The following is a 20,662-nucleotide window of genomic DNA, read 5'->3' as shown; positions in this document are numbered from 1 at the left end:
TGTTATATAAGGTGTATTTGTTGCCTGCTTTGTGAACAGAGGTCTTGCTGGACAGGTTGGATATAGGTGAGACTTCTTCCCAAGAACCAGCAGGGCCAAGACACGAGGCCAACCTATTCAAAGATTACCACCTAGGTTAAAGCAGTCACAGCCTTTTGGAGGAATGCCCAGCAATGTAAGTCGAAGGTTAGTGTCTTTCTTCACACTGCCAGCATAAGTGCTTCTTCAGGCAGAGATACCACATTCATATTACTGCTGTATTCCATGCTGTTTCGTGCAGACACAAATCAGGAAGCTGGTCATGATTGTCAGTAGGCTTCGATCTAGTTATGGGAGGTCACCTTTGGTCAAGGATCCTGGCACAGTCAATCGAAGAGAGCCTGCAAAACAAGTCCAGTGGCTTGGACATGTTCAGTTAGCTGCTTGGGACAGTCAGAATCAGGCTGCCCTCCACAAAACGGGTCGAGGATCCAAATGACAGGTAGCCTACCACTCTCTCGACCTTTTCTGCCCTATTGTGGGATCTTTTCCTCCTGAAATGAGGAAAGTCAAGTATTATGAGGGGTGAAAGTGGATGGCTTCGCTGTTATTTTTGGAGATGTGGAGGTATGTTTCAAGCAAGTAAGTAGATAGCTTGCAGCATTAGTAGTGTCAGAGATGGGTGACAGTGAGTGAAGCAAAAAGGTTGCAGGCAACAGTGAGTGTAGTAGAGCATGAGACTTGGTGGGATGTGGGTACAGCGGCAGAGATAGAGTGAGTGTGAGGTATCAGAGAGAAGATGGTGGCACTTATGCTGACATAAGTGAAGAGTCCGGAGATGCAACCTGGTCCAGTCCATGAGCTGGGTGCTTGTCCCCGGGCGTGCAATGTCCTTGCTGCAGTGTCACAATGATAATTGCTGCAACAGGTACAGCATTGAAGTGCAGAAGTGTTCTGCAAGTGGATTGGAGAGGGTTCTTTGAGGTTGGCACATGTGGGATACTAATTTCTGTGGATATGGATTGTGGTATAGCCGGTAACCATGGAGGGTGCTGAGATTTTGGTGTCTGGTGTCCAACATGGAGATTCTTTCCCACTAGTAGTGAGCTGAAACCACCACGTACCCACCCTGCCTTCCATGTTGAGAATTCTCAATGCCCAGCTTGTTCAGCAGGTTCGGTAAGAAAGAAAACTGCACATTATGGGGTGTGTTGTGGTGAGAATAAAGACATTTAGTGAGATACGCTTGGTTTATTATTAAAACAAAACTTATGGAGTCAGAGAGTCATAAAGGATGAAACAGATCATTTGGTCCAACTCATCAATGATAACCAAACATCCCAATCTGACCTAATCCCATTTGCCGACATTTAGCCCATATCGCTCTAAACCCTTGCTATTCATACACCCATACAGATACCTTTTAAATGTTGTAATTTTATTCAATGAAGATGTAATAATCATTTAATGTATTCCATTAAAAATAGCATCAAGCTCAAAATATTCCCAAAAAAACACATGCAGCAACACACACACACACACACACACACAGATTCTTATCTCTCATGGAAGAGAATAGCGAGGCAGCTTGTTCTGAACAAACTTTCCACCAACTTATTTTGTTCTCAGCACACTTTCCTCCAATTCAGTGGCTGGAATGTAGAATTGCAAAATGCCATTGTGGTAATTTTAAAGTGTGGTGATGAAAGTAAATGTAAAAGTGAACAAGAGATTTCAATTCAATAAACTTGGGCATATGGGAGTTGGGATACAGTGCAGCACAGTTTGGCAAAGTAAAAATGTATTGGTAAACTTAGGAGATCAGCAGTGAGTGCAGTAGAGTGATTATCACATAGTAAAAGTGTGGCTGAGGTTTTCAGTGGCAATTGGGGTTGAGGATAGGGTGGTTGGACACCATTTTAGAGGTGTTAGCTAATGATCTGTGTGATGGGTAGAAAGGGGGGGGCTTAAACCTCAGCCGAACAGGACATACAGATTTTGTACCATTTTGTGCATCCTGAGTGAGTATTGTGCAAGGAAAATAAAATTGTGTTCAGACGAATGGAAGTTCTGGCAAGAGCTGAACAGGATGGGTTTAATCCTACCAATTTTACATTGAATGAAGTTCTGATAACATTCACTTTACTGGCATGAGACACGGTCTCAGTGTCCTTGCACAGAGCCTTCTATAATTTGTTATTATTTGCAAAAGAGTGAATTCGAAATTTGAATTGGACAAAATTTTGTAATTGGTGATGAAAGGTGCAACAGCAACCCGCCACCCCCTCTTCCCCCTCCCTCAATACAATTTAAATTTTGCAATGTAAGTCACTTCCCTTTCACTGAGGTCAGCGCAGGTTAGCTTAGATGGCCTTTGGCAGATCAGTGAAAACAGTCTTTGTCTGATTCCTGCTAGTTAATTGAAGGGTGGAGACATCCATTGAAATACCATAAAGATCTCAAATCTGACTGAGCACTTCTATTCTGAATTATGATTTTTTTACATTAATTCTGTCATTATGGAGTGTTAGATTCAAAAGAAGATTTGTGGTTTCGAGTTAAAAATTGACAAATTAGTATGTGTGAAAGCATCCAAGAAGTGTTCTGAAATGTTAATTTTTGCCAGTGTCTTTCTTTCACTCTTAGATTTCTGCTAAAATAGAAATTAAATTTTCCTTGCTTATTGAATAAGATTAGATTTGTGATTGTTAGGAATTGGGAGATTGCCAAGCAATTAAGACATGTTCTCTGCAGACGGGCCATAAAGTCCTGTGGGCAAATGTAAGCCATCCTAGAATCTTCAGCTATGCATAACAAAGTACGAACTGTCAGTTTCTACCAAAGGATAGCCAACGGGCTACAGACTGCCTCCACTTTAGAATGAGATTCAGATGACAGTGACTCCAGGGAATGTGGAATAATTTGTATAACAGCGAGCACACACATAATTAAAGGGACAAAATTACTGTCAGAGGGTCTGTAATGAACTGACCCAAATCACTCAGAGGATTTAAGTAGGTCACAGATGCAATAATAGATAAAAATAAACTATGCTGCCCTTATCTTTCATATGTATTGTGGTTCAGAGACAAGGCATTAAAAACATGGTGAAAACAAATAATTAATACAGTCAGTGCATAATTCAAGATTAAACCTGTCAACCTTTTTTGAATTTATTTCTCTGGGCTTGATAAACATTCCAGGAACAAAAAGATCAAGATGATTTCCAATTTCTGAACATGCTTCGTTCAGCGTCACCATGATTTCTCATGTGACCTGTGGCTCTAAACCTCCATGCCTCAGAACCCTTGCAAGGTGGAACAGGCAGAACAGCATATTGGGATCTCTAGCAGCAGTTGGTGATGGTGATAGGGGTTGCTGAGCATTTCTCGGGGACTTCCACAGGCAGGTGATGATAGTCAGTGAGTACTGCTCATGTGGTTCAATGCACTGTCAGTGGAAAAGATTTTAGATCATAGATCACAGAATCCCTACAGTGTGGGAACAGGCCCTGCAGCCCAATGAGTCCACACTGACCCTCAGATCATCCCACCCAGACCCATCCCCCTATAACCCACCTAATCTACACATCCCTGAACACTACAGACAATTTAGCATGGCCAATCCACCTGCCCTGCACATCTTTGGACTGTGGGAGGAAACTGGAGCACCTGGAGGAAACCCACTCAGACATGGGGAGAATGTGTAAACTCCACACAGACAGTCACCTGAGGGTGGAATCAAACCTGGGTCCCTGGTGCTGTGAGGCAGCAGTGCTAACCGCTGAGCCACCGTGTTCCCCTGTGTCTTTGGTGGAGAAAGACCTGATGGGAAGGGATAATGTCAGTGTGTTGTTGATTGGCTTATTTCAGTCTTCCAGAACAAGGGGTGATATTTTAAGGAAAATGTGGAAGACGTTTAGGACAGAAATGAGGAGGAATTTCTTCACCCAGAGAGTGATGAACCTGTGAAATTGTCTGACACAGGAAACTGTTGAGGCCAAGACTTTGATGACTTTCAATAAAGATGTAAATATAGTTTTTCGGACTAAAGGGACCAAAATGTATGGGTAGCAAGTGAGATCAGGGTACTGAGTTTAATGATTGGACATGATCATATTGAATGGCGGACTAGGTTTGAAGGGATGAATATTCTCTGGTTCTATGTTGGATCTGTATTGATCAGAATTGGAACTTGGAAACCAAGCTGCTACAGGAGTTTTGCAAGGTCCATAGCAGTACCAAGAGCCACACCACCCCTTCTCATCCAGAGGGCCATGGAGAACGCAAACAAATTACCCATACTCTGTATGACCATCTGTATATCCTGTCTCCTGAGAGGATACAAAAGTGGCCTGAATACTTTCTGGAACTGGTTTATGGTTGTAACTGTCCCCTCTCTCATCTCCGGACTATTCTCCAAACTGGGTCTTCTCGGAGGAGACTTTGTCTGTTGTGTGGACCATTTCCTTCGAGAACCACCAATTTGACTGGGACAACACCAAAATCCTGGGACAAGCTAAGCAGAGACAGGCACAGGAATTCCTAGAAGCCTGGCACTCCACGAAGCATGCTATTAATAAACACATAGAACTCGACCCCATATACACTCCACTACGAAGGAAAACCAGAAGTGAGGCAATCCAGCTCAACGGACTCCAGAGTTTAAAAACCAGGCGGGAAAACACACCAACGCTTCATTGGAGGCTGCACTGAGGACGTTACCAAGTATGGTAATGAAACATCTGCGAAACAACAAACCAGTTCGGCGAGCCAACCAACCTCAACACCCACAACCCAAGCTACGAATCTACTCCAAAATCTTACAGACCATTTCCTTAGGCTCAGCGCACCTTCAGATGGAAATAGCCAGGTCAGTGAATGGATAACTGAGCATTGCACGAGGCTAAACCACACATTCGAGCTGATGTCCAATAAGACCTCGGAGAACCACTGAGAAGATAAACATAAAACAGATCACAAGGCTGACAGGGCTGACCTTCCAATTGGCTCAAAGTGTTCCTCTGAAATGGGTATATTAGGGGATGGAATAAGATACAGGATATGTCGGACACTGAACATCACAGAGTTGTCAAACAATTGGACACACCTGTGTTCTGAATAATGGGAGGGGGATGGGGGGGACCAGTGTCAGCAAACGGTTCCCGAAGAGGTGTTGTACGAGTTAAGGAGTCTGCTGGATGATGTGATGGCAAGCAACTCACTCTGTGGCATGTTGGAACCTGTACGCATGGGTATGCGATGGCTCCAGTGAGGGAGAGTCAGATCGTGATGCAGATTCCTGAGTGACCTGTGCCTTGTGAATGCAGAGATACACCCGATACACAAGACTCCCACCTTGGAAAATGGTGCAGGGAGGACCTGGCAGGAGGCAGAAACTGAATCAACCAGTGCTGCCCATGAAATGATGACTAGATCTTTGACTGACCAATGTGGGTGATTGGGCACACAACCTGGCTCATGTGGAAGGTACTGGTGCAGATAAGAGGATGAAAAGGTCTCCTCGAACAAATGCTCGATATCACCCCAACCATTACCATTTGCCTGGGTTACTGATGCATGGAGGGAATGCTTCCACTAATGTGGACTTGAATGTTTTAGCCATTTTGGTGCAATCCAAACTGCTAAACATACAACTGATCAGCACAAGGTCACTACATGAGGTATGTAGTTGCCAGCACAGCAAGTTTCAAGTGAGGTGTGTGTAAGAGATTGGGAGAACAGCTGGATCAGTTGGACAGACTCTTGTTGGGAAATGAAAGGTGTCTTTGTTCAAAGGAGTGCTGATGGGAAGAGACAGCAAATTGACAAAGGATTCCTCAGCCTAATACAACCCAAAGGCATTATTCTAAATACATGGTGTAGGTAGTTTCTTGTTTGTCCTTAACTTCTCTGACTGATGTAATGACTTGAAGCCAGTGTAACAAAGAATTCCTACTTTATGATTTTTGGACCTCTGTGTGCTCATATCTCATGTTACATTTAATTACATAGCTGGGGAAGGAAAACAAGTAGATGATTGCTGCCTTCATTATCAGTTAAAAACAAAACCACAAATACCTGCCATGAATTGCATCAAGGCAAAAATGATTTTCTGCTTTGATGAGGTAATTATGAAACATTGATTTTGCTACCATATTGCATCTCTATGTGATTCAGCCAGTTAGTTCACTACCCATTCATTTGAAAAGCACAGAGCCTTTTGAAATTTTTGATTCAAGAGAATATAAATGGCTCTGCATGAGATCCGGTAGATGTGATGGCATGAAGCTTCAATGGGTGTTATTGATAATTTTACCTGTTACTTGCAATTGAGTCTGAACTTTCTTCTCACATCTGTTCTGTTTCTGAATGTGGGGAAAAAAGAAGCCTCATTTCAATTTTAAAGCACTGTATATGTTTAATAATAGTAGCCTTTTTATGTATTAGGCTACCAGCACCTTCAGAGAAGATTGGAAATAACATAATGGAAAGTGTAACTTTCCAGAACAGTGCCTTCAGGAGTCATGAATAAAGCATATTGATAAGCTGCCACTTTCTCCAGGCAATTAGGGATGGGCAACAAATGCTGGTGTAACCAATGATGCCTGCATCCAACGAATGAATAAAAAAAAATCAGGTGGGATTTGTTTCATGTTGTATCTGATGTCTGAATTTAGCAGGTTTGCAATGGCAATAGAAAGTCAAATGTAGACTGACGCCAGACTCACTCTCATTTCCAATTATAATATCTAAGAGGGCACTTGGAGGACACTCAGTTTACTTGAAGAAATCTTGCAACTGTCGCAACTGCACAAAAGAACTATGCTCAGAGTGGCTTGTGAACAAAGAATGTATGCTTGAATGCACCTCCCTTTTAATTGCAGAGTATTTAAATTTAAAACTGACCAGAGAGACAGCTATATCTATTTCAGCAAGATAAAAGACTAATTTATTGCACAACCATTGCTGAAGGTTGTATAAATAACAAATGATAAATTTATCAGCTCAAATACAGGTAAAAACATTTAAAGTAAGAAAGACTAAAAGTTGCATACGCAAATAGAAAATATTATCAGACTCTGGTATCTTCAAGGTTTGAGGAAAGGAATTGATTTACCTGCACTTCCCACAATCTAGTATACTGCATTTGATGCTTACAATGTGCTCTCCTCCACGTTGGGGAAACAAAGTGTAGACTGGGTGACTGCTTCACAGAACATCTATGTTCTGTCTGCAAAAAAGGACCCTGAGCTTCCAGTTGCCTGCCACCTTAACACACCATCCTGTTCCCTGGCCAACATTTCTGTCTCAGGCTTGCTGCAGTGTTCCAGCAAAACTCAGCACAAGCTGGAAAAACAACAACAAAAACAAAGTTACTGGAAAAGCTCAGAGATAGTAGGAACTGCAGATGCTGGAAAATCTGAGACAACAAGGTGCAGAGCTGGATGAACACAGCAGGCCAAGCAGCATCATAGGAGCAGGAAGGCTGACGTTTCGGGCCTAGACCCAGCTCAGCAGGTCTGGCAGCATCTGTGGAGGAGAAAACAGAGTTAACGTTTCAGGTCCGGTGACCCTTCTTCAGAACTGGAAAAACAACACCTCATTTTCTGCTTGGGGACCCTGAGGCCCTCCACACTCAAAATCGAGTTCATTAATTTTAGGTCCTAAACTGTCCCACGTCCTAGCCCCCTACCCCACACACCAGACCTTCTTCCATTACACACTACCTATTGTTAGCCACTAACAGTCTCCATTAACAGCTATTCACTCTCCTAGCCAGATTGTTATCCACTCCTTTGTCTGTCTGGCTGTTCTTCTATCTCTTTGGGCTCTATCCCCACCTATCGTTTACTCTTTAACCCCTAACCACACTCTATCTTCTGCATACAAACCAACATTTTCCTAGCTACCATCAGTTCTGAGAAAAGGTCACCAAACGTGAAACATTGATACTAATGTTTCTTTGCAGATGCTGCCAGACCTGCTGATCTTTTCCAGCAACTTCTGTTTCTGTTTCTGATTTACAGCATCCACAGTTCTTTCAGTTTTTATTTAGGAATGAGAACTGGTAAGGAGAGAATGAAGACTATTGATGACATCTTGTAAGAGTTTGAAAGATGGAGACTGTGGTGAGAAGTGTGGTAGAATCAGGAGACAAGTGGTGAGTGTGCCTTGACATTGAGTTCATTCTCCTCACCTTTTAATGCTTTTTACAAGCAGCATGATAAGATTCTCAACCAGTAGTGGTGAGCTGCCAATTGATGGCGATCAATGCTGGTAAAGCTCCTTGTTGGTGGCCCATGCCTCCTTATTAATATTTCAGTTGTGATCTTACCAAAATCATCTTCAGGAAAACCCGACATGGAAACCAGAACGTGTACTTGGCTGCTTCAACTCACCACCTTCTCTGAACAACCTTCATCTTGCCCATGGCTGAACTGCAGAGTCAGGCACTGTCCACAACCACCACGACACTAGCCTTCGGCTTTCAGGGTCCCATCACCACATCTTTCCAATGGCTTTGGCAGTGTGCCCTGCAAGCCGAGCATTGTTGAGCAGGGCACATCAGCAACCAGTAGTATATGGTTGCATTGGGTACAGTTACAGCACAAGGACAGGCACCCAATCAAGCTTCTCACCAGGAGTGCTCCTTTACTCTGTCAGTGTGCATCCACTTGGTGCCTACCGCCATACCAGCGGCAGGCCTTGCCTTGCCTTGCAATACTTTGCAATGGCAATTGGTACAGTCACACAAGTAGGCAGGGACAATGTCCTCCATCGAGGGCACATCAGTCCAGCAGCTGTGCCATGTGGCAGCAGCATTTACGCCAAACACATAGCATCTACAGGAAGCAGTGGGACATGTCTGAAAGTCTTAACAGAGTAGTCCACAGGGAAGTCAATGGGGGCACCCATCAAATCAGGGTGATAATTGGCCAATTAGCCTGCTTTCCTGATGTTGGCTGATGGATGAATTTTGATCAGAACTTTAAATGACATCTTTACTCTTATTTGAACAGTGCCAAAGGGTCTTTTACACTTCCTCGAGAAAGCAATCTTCAATTTCATGACTGACCCGAAACATGACATAGCAGCAGCTCCTTATTCCCATATTTAAAAGCTGGACTAGATTGTGTGCTCTTGTGCTGCAATGCAGCCTGAGATTACAGCCTTCTAACTCAGAAGTGAGACTGTGTGACTAACTAATGTTTGGAATTAAACAGTGCTGGCAGAATCTTCCGATTCTAGAGGAGGCGAGATGGAAGGGGGTTTAATTCAGTAAGGAGGAACTTTACACAATCTCCACAACTTTCCATGGCCATGAGAATTAAATTTGGGGTGTGACCTTCCAACCCGTACCACCAGTGAGTCCCTTGAGTAGCCATTTAAGCATCTTCTAAGTGCGCCCACCCTCCCTGGTGGGATTAATCTAAGTGCAGGCAGTTCTGCCCAACAAACAAGCAAGAACATCACAGGCTGCTGGTCAGTTGAGGGTGGACATATTTGAACAAAAGCAGTCAGTACGTGATTGAGGGTGTGCACGTAGGGCAGGAGCTGGCCCCTGGGAGCTACAGTCCTGCCCTTGCTTCTGATGTCCCTGAACCCCTCGCCCCATGATCCTTCGCCCCACTGCCCTGGAAACCTTGCCCTCCCTCTCCCTCACGACTCAGTGCCTTGCTCCCACAGTTGCAATTCCAGCAATAGCCCTGGCCTTTTAGGTGGCTCTGATTGGCCAGCAGCTCCTGGTGGGAGTCCACCCTGGGGAATCTCATTCCAGAGGAAGGCTCATAAGCGTACTGTGAACTGAAAGAGGATCCAGTAGATCTATTCAAAAGAAGAAGTGTGGCTATCTCAATGGCTTTGCAGCAGTAGGCAAAGCAAATGCTTTCGATGTAAGACTCCATCCCAAATTGGAATTTTTATTCAATGCAAGAAAAATATTGAATTATTCTGAATGAATAATGTTTGGAAGTATTAATTAAATATAACAATAAACATATTAACCATTGAGATCATTCAACATCAGATCAGCCATGATTTTATGAACTTGTGAATGAGGCTTGAGGGGCCAAATTCCTGCTACTTGTCTATACGTTTGTAAACGATCATAAAACAGCTAATTGAATCATTAAAGTTCCTCATAGAAGGTGCATCTATTCCTATTAAGTCATATCTGTTGTAACAGAGTCTACATACACACGGTTGCAGTAGGATGTTCTTTGGGTAGACGTGCTGCTACAAATGGTGCTTCTAATAATGGTAGATAGGCTTATAGTTCTAAATACTGAGGGATTAACTGCTAATATGTCTTCAGCAGAAGAAGCATACACTTGAGTACATTTATTATGTAATAGTAAGATAACATTTAACATTAACTTCTGTCTGGTTAGCTACAGTAACACAAATTAAGAGAACTGTGGTTTCATAAGATTTAGTCACTAGCTCTATCCGACATGACTGTTGAACTGACTAACAACGAACAACAAAACTGACTAGCTTAGAACTGGTTAGATCCTCCCAAAGATGGTCATTTATACATCAGTGGGTGAATTAATCCAAAGCTGTCGAGTTAACCTTTTCAGGGTACTGTCTTATACAACAACATCCAATTGCATTTACAATACAATTCCTAAGAACTTTGATTTTATTGCATAAATTTCATTGTAGGTCCAGAACTTGGAGTTTTAGATTCTGGAGTACTCTCTGTGAATCCTTCCACCTACCAGTGGTGCCTTTGATCTGTTTTTCTTGCTTTCTGAATGTAAGATCAAAGCAATCTTATTCTACGATTAAATCACGTTATTATTATTTGAAAGGTGATTTTTAGCTATAAGCTTTTGGTGTTTGCTTGGTGAATTATTAAAGATGTTCTGCCACTTTTCAATTGAATTTACACTGATTTAAATTTATGAGCCCTCTCCAAATTCACCTGATTTACTTTGAAGTATTTAAAAAAAAACATGTCAGTTAATACTGTAAAGACAAATTCAATAAGGCTGCATCCACATCATGTACCATTGTTAGGTAGGGGCACAGGTGAGAGAATAGTGTTTAGTCCATATATCTAATCCGTACTCATTTCTGATAATCCTCTCTGAAGTGTCCCTCATATATATTTGTGAGATTTTGGTTGAGCTGTACCCTGTTAAATTGTGATGTTGAGTCTTTAATTTTTCACCACTGCTCACATCTATCACATTCCAATCGTTTTGTTGCTCTTCTCAACCTCCTCTTCTATGTGTGTACATTTCTTTAGAAGCATCATTACTGATCTGTGGCCAGAACTCCAAGTGTAATCTGAACAGTGTATTGGAAATCATCAGTACAACCTCTGTGGCTTTATCAGAGCTGAGTTTGCAAGTCTGATGGTGATCCTCATTCAACAAGAATGCAGAACTCCCAGCTTTCTGGCGAATGAAAAGGATGAGGAACAGGTCAATTGACTGTGTATGCCTTAGCATGTCAGTGCACTCCGTGCTCTAGAGAGTGAAATCTTAAAACTATTTTTATTGTCAGCAGCTCTGCTGAAAGCTAGTGTTTAGATAACAGGCCCACATCATTATACATATCAAATTCACTAAACACCAACGTGCTTATTTCAAAATTCAAGGTATGCCTGGAGTACAAATCAAGATTGGAATTTCAGAGTGAAAGCAGGGTATTTCTTTTAAAACAGTACCATTTCTGATTAGATTCTGTATTAGGATTAACATTATTAAAGTTTACAGCTGACTATGATGCTGGAAGCAACAGCCATTAATGAGCAGTGGGAATCACCACATAGCCACAGATTGCTTCAAATGGAGGTCATGGAAAAATCAGTTATAAATAAGTGGGTTTTATTCAACAAGTGATTACAACAATATGTTACCTAAAGCGATGTATGAGCGAGGGGAGACAATGATCAGATGCAATATGCAGAGGGTATTTTATATCTGATAAAGGTTAAAAACAGCAACACTTAAAGCTGTAGGTGTGATGTTCTGCTCTCTGAGGTGACTAGAATAATCTCTTAATTAGGAGAGACTCCAAAAATTAGATTCTTGCTGTCAAGATAAACCTTAATAATTACTTCCTGCCTCCTCAGAAAGTGAGTTGACTTTCTTGCCATCAAGCGATCAGGTGGAAAAAATTGTATTTGCATCTCGTTAATTACTCAACTCACTGGAGTTAATTTCGCCTTCCCAATTAACTTCTGCCCAATTGAGATACTCAGCGCTTCAGAAGCTCAAATGCACATGGCAAATTTGTACAAGCAAACTTGGTCTTTGGCCTCCAATCTAGTTCTTGTCAATATTTGGTGTCTTCCCTTTTGCTGTCAAACAGCAGTAGGCACATCCATGGGCACCAGGGAAAGGTGTGCCCCTAGCAAATAGCATCAGAATAAGCAATACATCAGCTTCTGCTTCAGAGTGGCAATTTAGTCCAGAGAATCAGTCAGCAGCTTGTATCTCACAGTGATTACTTAGTACAGAAGGTAAAGCAGCAGCTTGTGGCTGTTGAGAAAAGTGGTGTCAACAGAAAAGTGAAAGCTACGTGTGGTTGAAGGGCATGGTGCTGTCCAAATGTCAGAGGTGGAGCCTGGAATCACAGTGTATGCAGCAACCTCAGGACATGTGCATGAAGAGCCTGGCAATGTGTGAGCATGAAAGCAGAAGCATGATGTGTGGGGTGTGGGAAGAGAGTGGACTCCAATCAGTCAGGGGCTATCACCACAGTCATTCCAAGGGCTGGGCCTTTTCCAGTCCAAAAGTTGGACATGGTCAGTAAAACAGTTGTTCCAATTCATGTTTGGGGTTTGTCACCGTTTCAATCCCGGTTGATTCCTGGAGGTCAAGTAAAATCAGTCTGTGCCTTACTAGTTGATCAGTCAGGGACATCTTGCAAATTCTGTCTGGGGGATTGACCAGGTCAATTGGGAGTTAGGTTGTGGTTACGAAATTACACCAAGAGATTTCTGGGCTCTGTCTATGACTTTGCCAAAGCTGCAGGCAGTTCAAGTCTGAGAATTGACCTGTTTGGCTGAAGGAATGTTTACAGTTATGGACAATTGAATGTATTAGTGTGGGTCTAGTAGGATAAAGAAGTGGCGTTGACCATTGAAGTTCAAAGAAAGTCTTAATCTTAGTAGGAGGCAGGGTCAGCAAGGATATAAGCACCCTTATAGATGCTGACTTGAAATAAAAGGCGGTCAATGATCGTAATGTTAAGGGTTTTTTTTGCCTAACCAAAATGGGCATCTGGGGTGTCATGGGGGTGGATGGGAGGTGACAGGTCATTGGGGAAATGGATTATGAAAGAGCAGGAAAAGTTAAGAATATTAAAGCAGGGGGTTACTGGGGGTCATGTGGGAGTCTGCAATTCACAGGAGCAAACACAGTTTTTAAAGTTTATCATTTTAACAAATTCAGTTTTGATAATGACAAAGCAGAATCCAGGTAGGAGGAGTATGTCACAATTTTTCTGAAAAGTATGAAAGTTGATGGCTGCATTGTGAGGCCTACTGAAGGACTACTCTCATAATCAGGTGTCCAGTGATTGTTCAATGTTAAGCATCTGTCTTTAATTCCTACTGAAGCAACATGTCAACATAACTTGTACAATCAAATTGTGACCTGGGATCATGAAACACAAAGTGAAAGTACATTATGGCCCGACCTTGTGATTTGGTCTACAATAGTCTATGAAGCAAGGAACATTCACGCTCAATCTCTTCTTCACCAATGGCAATGTCAGTAGAACTGCAAATCATGACATTGAAGGTGCCAATTATTTTATGAATTTATGCGATGTGGGGTTTGATGGCAAGGCCAGAATTTATGGTCCAACTTTAAGTGATATTAAGAAGGTGGTGCTAGGCTATCTTCTTGTCCCACTGCAGCCGTTGGGTTGCAGAGAGACCCACAGTGTTATTAGGAAGGGAGTTCCCAAATTTTAACCGAGCAGCAATGGAGTAACATGGGTACAATTCCAAGTAGGATGGTGAGTGGCTTGGAGAGGGAACATGCAGGTGATGAGATTCCCATGCATTTGCCACCATTGAGTTTCCAGGTTGTATATCTGTGAGTTTGGATGGTACTAAATATATTTTGTAAATTTATATAGTGTACACTGCACTAGTGGTGAAGGTAGTCAATGATGAAGGTGATAAATGAGTTCCAATAAAGTGGACTGCTTTGTCTTAAATGGAATTGATTTTCTCGAGTGTTATTGGTGCTGCATAGTCCCTTGATGTTCAATGACATTGTCATCACTCAATCCCTCTCTGTCAAAAAGTTGTGGATTACCATTGATCAGAAAATGATCTGGACTGGCAATATAAATGTTGTAGTTACAAGAACAGGTCAAGGGCTGGGAATCCTAGGGCGAATAACTCAGCTCCTTTCTATGCATTATTTGTTCACCATCAACAAGGCACAAGTCAAGAGTAGACAAATGAGCTCCATCACATTCCTGACTTGTGGCCATTAGGATAATAATTGACTCACACATGTAGCATAAATATTCCTTGCCATTTATCTGCCTAAGCCTGAATGTTGTCCAGGTGTTGCCAAAAATGGATATGGACTGCTTGAGTGTCTGAGGATTTGGGAATGGTGCCGAACATTGTGCAGTCATCTTTACATCTGAACTGATAATCGAGGAAAGTTACTGATGAAGAAACTGAAAATGGTTGACCCTCACATACAGCCCTAAGGAGCTCCTGCAGTCATGTCCTTGGACTGAGATAATAGTCTTCCAACAAATGCAACTATTTTCCTTCTAATCTTTCTTTGTCCTTCTAATTTATTAGGAGTTCATTCATTTTCTTGCGGCAATGATGTTGGGCACATTTGTGAGGGGTATGGACACTGACACACACTGCTATCTCATTGATGCCAGACAGGTTTGATGGGATGGTCTCCCCTGGAGAAGTGGACCTCTCTTCTGTCCCTTATTCCACCCAAGCGTACCTGAAATGAAAAGACTCCAAAACGAAGATTGAGTAGCTTCTTCGGTGATTTGGGGGACAGTCACGGTTGAGTGGATGTTCCAGTCTTGCTACAACTGAAGTGATGTCCAACTGGCCTTTAAATAGAGCTCCGTAATCTATAACCCCAGGCAGTCCCATCAGGGGCAATAACTTCCTGCTCACTTACCCCTCATGAATCCCCATGCTATTAGTGCAGCATTTTGCTGACCCAGAGAATGAGATGAGAATCACATAATCACAAGGGATGATTCACCCTGGGCTTTGGCATCTAAGATGCCCACAAATTAAGTCCAAATTGGAACATTTCAACCCGTGAATATAAGGTTAACCAAAGCACTACCCTTATTATATTAGACTCCCCAGAAGATTCACCCACCCAAACTCATTGACAACGTAAGTAAGATATTCTGTAAGTAAGTAAGTATTAAATGTAAGTAAGATAAAACAGCCAGAGGCTGTGGTACATTTTGGTACTAACGACATAGGTAGGATGAGTGATGAGGTCCTGCAGCAGCAGTTCAGTGAGTTAGGTAGAAAGTTAAAGAGCAGGACCTCCAAGGTTGTAATCTCGGGATTACTCCCTGTGCCATGTGCCAGTGAGGTTAGAAATAGGAGGGTAGTACAGCTCACTGTGTGGCTAAACAAATGGTGTAGGAGGGAGGGTTTCAGATATCTGAACCATTAGGATCTCTTCCGGGGCAGATGGGACCTGTACAAGAAGGATAGGTTGCATCTAAACTGGAGAGGCACAAATATTCTGGATGAGAGGTTTACTGGTGTCACTCAGGAGGATTTAAACTCGCTCGGCAGTGGGTGGGAACCAAAGCAAAGGTGAATTGACTGAAAGGGAACGTGAGAATAGGGCGAGTAAGACTCAGACGAAGAGCAGGCAGGGTGTGGTTACTGATCAAAGCGGATTTGGTGAACTGAAGTGCATCTGTTTCAATGCGAAAAGGGTAATAAGTAAGGCAGATGAATTTAGAGCTTAGTACTTGGAACTATGATGTTGTTGCAAATACAGAGACTTGGTTAAGGGAGGGGCAGCATTGGCAGCTTAACATTCCAGGATACAAATGTTTCAGGTGGGATAGAGGGGGATATAAAGGGGGTGGGGGAGTTGCACTACTTATTAAGGAGACTATCACAGCTGTACTGCGGGAGGACACCTTCGATAGCTCATATAGCGAGGCAATATGGGTAGAGCTCAGGAACAGGAAGGGTGCAATCACAATGTTTGGGGTTTACTATAGGCTTCCAAACAGCCAGTGGGAGATAGAAGAACAGATATGTAGGCAGATTTTGGCAAGATGTAAAAGTAACAGGGTTGTTGTCGTGGGTGATTTTAACTTCCCATATATTGACTGGGACTCACTTAGTACTTCAGGCATGGATGGGGCAGAGTTTGCAAGGAGCACCCAGTGTGTAGATAGTCCAACTAGGAAAGGGGCCATACTGGACCTAATAGTGGGGAATGAGCCTGGCCAGGTGATTGATGTCTCAATAGGAGAGCAACTCGGCAACAGTGATCACAATTCAGTAAGCTTTAAGGTACAGATGGATAAAGATAGGTGCAGTTGTCAGGTGAAGGTGCTAAATTGGGGAAAGGCTAATTACAACAATATTAGGCAGGAACAGAAGAATATGGATTGGAGGCAGATGTTTGAGGGCAAATCAACATATGGTATGTGGGAGACTTTCAAGTGTAAGTTGCTGGGAACTCAGGACTGGCACGTTCCTTTAAGGATGAAGGATAAGTATGGCAAGTTTAGGGAACCTTGGATAATGAGAGATATTGTGAGCCTAATCAAAATGAAAAAGGAAGCATTTATCAAGGCTACGAGGCTGGGAACATACGAAGCAAGGGTGGAATACAAGGAAAGTTGGAAGAAACTTAAGCAAGGAGTCAGGAGGGCTAAAAGGGGTCATGAAAAGTCATTGGCCAATAGGATTAAAGAAAATCCCAAGGCTTTTTATACATATATAAAGAGTAAGAGGGTAGCCAGGCAGGTGGTTGGCCCACTCAAGGACAGGGAAGGGAATTTATGTGTGGAGCCAGAGGAAATGGGTGAGGTATTAAATGAGTACTTTGTATCAGTATTCACCATAGAGAAGGACATGATGGATGATGAGTCTGGGAAAGGGTATGTAGATAGTTTGGGTCATGTTGAGATCAAATCGGAGGAGGTATTGGGGGTCTTGAAAAACATTAAGGTAGACAAGTCCCCAGGATAGAGAAGGACATGATGGATGATGAGTCTGGGAAAGGGTATGTAGATAGTTTGGGTCATGTTGAGATCAAATCGGAGGAGGTATTGGGGGTCTTGAAAAACATTAAGGTAGACAAGTCCCCAGGGCCTGATGGGATATACCCCAGAATACTGAGAGATGCAAGGGAGGAAATTGCTGGGGCCTTGAGGGAAATCTTTGTATCCTCACTGGCTACAGGGGAGGTCCCAGAGAATTGGAGAATAGCCAATGTTGTCCTTTTGTTTAAGAAGGGTGGCAAGGATAATCCAACTAATTACTGGAGTGGAAGGGAAATTATTGGAGAGCATTCTTCGAGACAGGATTTACTCCCACTCAGAAATCAGTGGGCGTATTAGTGAGAGGCAATATGGTTTTGTGAAGGCGGGGTGGTCGTGTCTCACTAACTTGATTGAGTTTTTTGAGGAACTGACGAAGATGATTGATGAGGGTAGTGGATGTTGTCTACATGGACTTCAGTAAGGCCTTTGACAAGGTTCCTCATGGCAGACTGATACAGAAGGTAAAGTCATATGGGGTCAGAGGTGAGCTTGCAAAATGGATAAAAAACTGGCTTGGTCATAGAAGACAGAGGGTAGCAGTGGAAGGGTGCATTTCTGAATGGAGGACTGTGACTAGTGGCTCTCCTCAGGGAACAGTGTTGGCACCTTTGCTGTTTGTAATATATATAAATGATTTGGAGGAAAATGTAACTGGTCTGATTAGTATGTTTGCTGATGACACAAAGGTTGGTGGAATTGTGGGTAGTGATAAGGACCGTCAAAGGATACAGCTGGATATAGATCAGTTGGTGACTTGGGCAGAGAGATGGCGGATGGAGTTTAATCCGGAAAAATGTGAGGTAATGTATTTCGGAAGGTCTAATCCAGATGGAAAATATACAGTAAATGGCAGAATCCTTAAGAGTACTAATAGGCAGAGGGATCTGGGTGTACAGGTACACAGGTCACTGAAAGTGGCAAAGCAAGTGGAGAAGGTCGTCAACAAGGCATACGGCATGCTTGCTTTCATCGGCCGGGGCATTGAGTTTAAAAATTGGCAGGTAATGTTGCAGCTATATAGAACTTTAGTTAGGCCGCATTTGGAATACTGTGTTCAATTCTGGTCGCCACACTACCAGAAAGGATGTGGTGGCTTTGGAGAGGGCACAGAAAAGATTTACCAGGATGTTGCCTGGTATGGAGGGCATTAGCTTCAAGGAGAGGTTGGAGAAACTTGGGTCATTCTCACTGAAACGATGAAGGTTGAGGGGCAACCTGATAGAGGTCTATGAGATTATGAAGGACATGGACAGGGTGGACAGTCGGAAGCTTTTCCCCAGGGTGGAAGAGTCAGTTACCAGGGGCCACGGGTTTAAGGTGTGAGGTGCAAGGTTTAAAGGTGATGTATGAGGCAAGTTTTTTACACAGAGGATGGTGGGTGCCTGGAACTCGCTGCCGGAGGAGGTAGTGGAAGCAGATACGATGATAGTGACTTTTAAAGGGTGTCTTGACAAATACATGAATAGGATGGGAATAGAGGGATATGGTCACCGGAAGGGTTTTAGTTGTGATGGGCAGCATGTCGATGTAGGCTTGGAGGGCCGAAGGGCCTGTTCCTATGCTGCAATTTTCTTTGTTCTTTGATTCGTTATCTGATTTATTGTATAGATGCATTTTGAATCAGTTGACAATCAGTCATGTTGATCTAATGCCATTTACTTTGCAAGGAAATTGATGAAGTTCCTCTGTGACTTGTTTTAATGTACCTGGGGACAACTGACTGACTGTTTTGGGATATTTGTGCAGAATTACTATGCAAGAAGAATCTTCAGATCTCCAGGAATGAGTGGCTCTGTAATGCAAATTGTCTCCAGGCCAGCCTTGCAGAGATGATTTAGATGATATTACAATGCAAATATCAACCACCCTGAACTGAAATCAGTGTGATAAGTACAAAGCCGAATAAATCAAGTGCTTAGTGAAAAATAATTAAACTCTGGGCACAACTATTTAGATTAAGGTCAGCCAAATAGTTGTGTGTGCGCCTATTATATGTGGCACTGATACCATGGGTCAGAAATAATTAGTAATGGCATGAATTACAATTTTGAAACTACCAATGCAGTTCTAATTTCACAAAATATGGTGCGTGCATTCAAAATTACAGCCCTTCCCAACTGTTACTGATGTGCCACTAATGGAGTTTTCAAAGTGCAACTTAAAATTTGCAAAATGATTCTAAATTCTTTAAGCTGCTTTGATTCCCACCATTGATTTTTGGTTTCGGTACAATATCTGTAGGAAGAACATATATATATCCCAACCTCACAATAAAGCCCGCGGACAAGGGAGGCACAGTTGGAGTATGGCGCACTGACATCTACATCGCCGAGGCTAGGCGCCAACTCTCTGACACCTCCTCCTACCACCACCTTGATCATGACCCCATCCCCCGACCACCAAATCATCTCCCAAACCATCCACAACCTCATCACCTCAGGTGACCTCCCACCCACAGCCTCCAACCTCGTCATTCCCCATACCCGCACCACCCACTTCTATCTCCTTCCCAAAATCCACAAACCTGAATGCCCTGGTCGACACATTGTCTCCGCCTGCTCCTGCCCCACTGAACTTACCTCCACCTATCTCGACTCTATTTTCTCCCCCTTGGTCCAGGAACTCCCTACCTACGTCCGTGACACCACCCACGCCCTCCACTTCCTCCAAAACTTCCAATTCCCTGGTCCCCAACACCTCATCTTTACCATGGTTGTCCAGTCCCTATACAACTGCATTCCCCATGCAGATGGCCTCAAGGCCCTCCGCTTCTTCCTGTCCCGCAGGCCCGACCAGTCCCCCTCCACTGACACCCTCACCCTCAACAACTTCTCTTTCAATTCCTCCCACTTCCTACAGACAAAGGGGGTGGCCATGGGTACCCGCATGGGCCCAAGCTATGCCTGCCTCTTTGTAGGTTACATGGAACAATCCCTTTTCCGTAGCTACACTGGCCCTAAAACCCACCTCTTCCTCCGTTACTTTGATGACTGTATCGGCGCCGCCTCGTGCTCCCACGAGGAGCTCAAACAGTTCATCCACTTCACCAACACCTTCCACCCCCACCTTAAGTTCACCTGGACCATCTCTAATACCTCTCTCTCCTTCCTGGACCTCTCTGTTTCCATCTCTGGCAACCATCTGGAAACTGATATCCATTTCAAGCCCACCGATTCCCATAGCGAATACACCTCCTCCCACCCACCTTCCTGCAAAAATGCCATCCCCTATTCCCAATTCCTTCGCCTCCGCTGCATCTGCTCCCAGGATGAGGCATTCCACTCCCACACATCTCAGATGTCCTCGTTTTTCAAGGAGCACAACATCCCCTCCTCAGTGGTCGAGAACGCCCTCGACCGTGTCTCCCGCATTTCCCGTAACTCATCCCTCACACCCCCTCC

Source organism: Rhincodon typus, chromosome 13 (genome assembly GCF_021869965.1).
Source record: "Rhincodon typus isolate 14 chromosome 13, sRhiTyp1.1, whole genome shotgun sequence".
NCBI classification, from domain to species: domain Eukaryota; kingdom Metazoa; phylum Chordata; class Chondrichthyes; order Orectolobiformes; family Rhincodontidae; genus Rhincodon; species Rhincodon typus.
Note: the sequence above shows the minus strand (reverse complement) of the source record.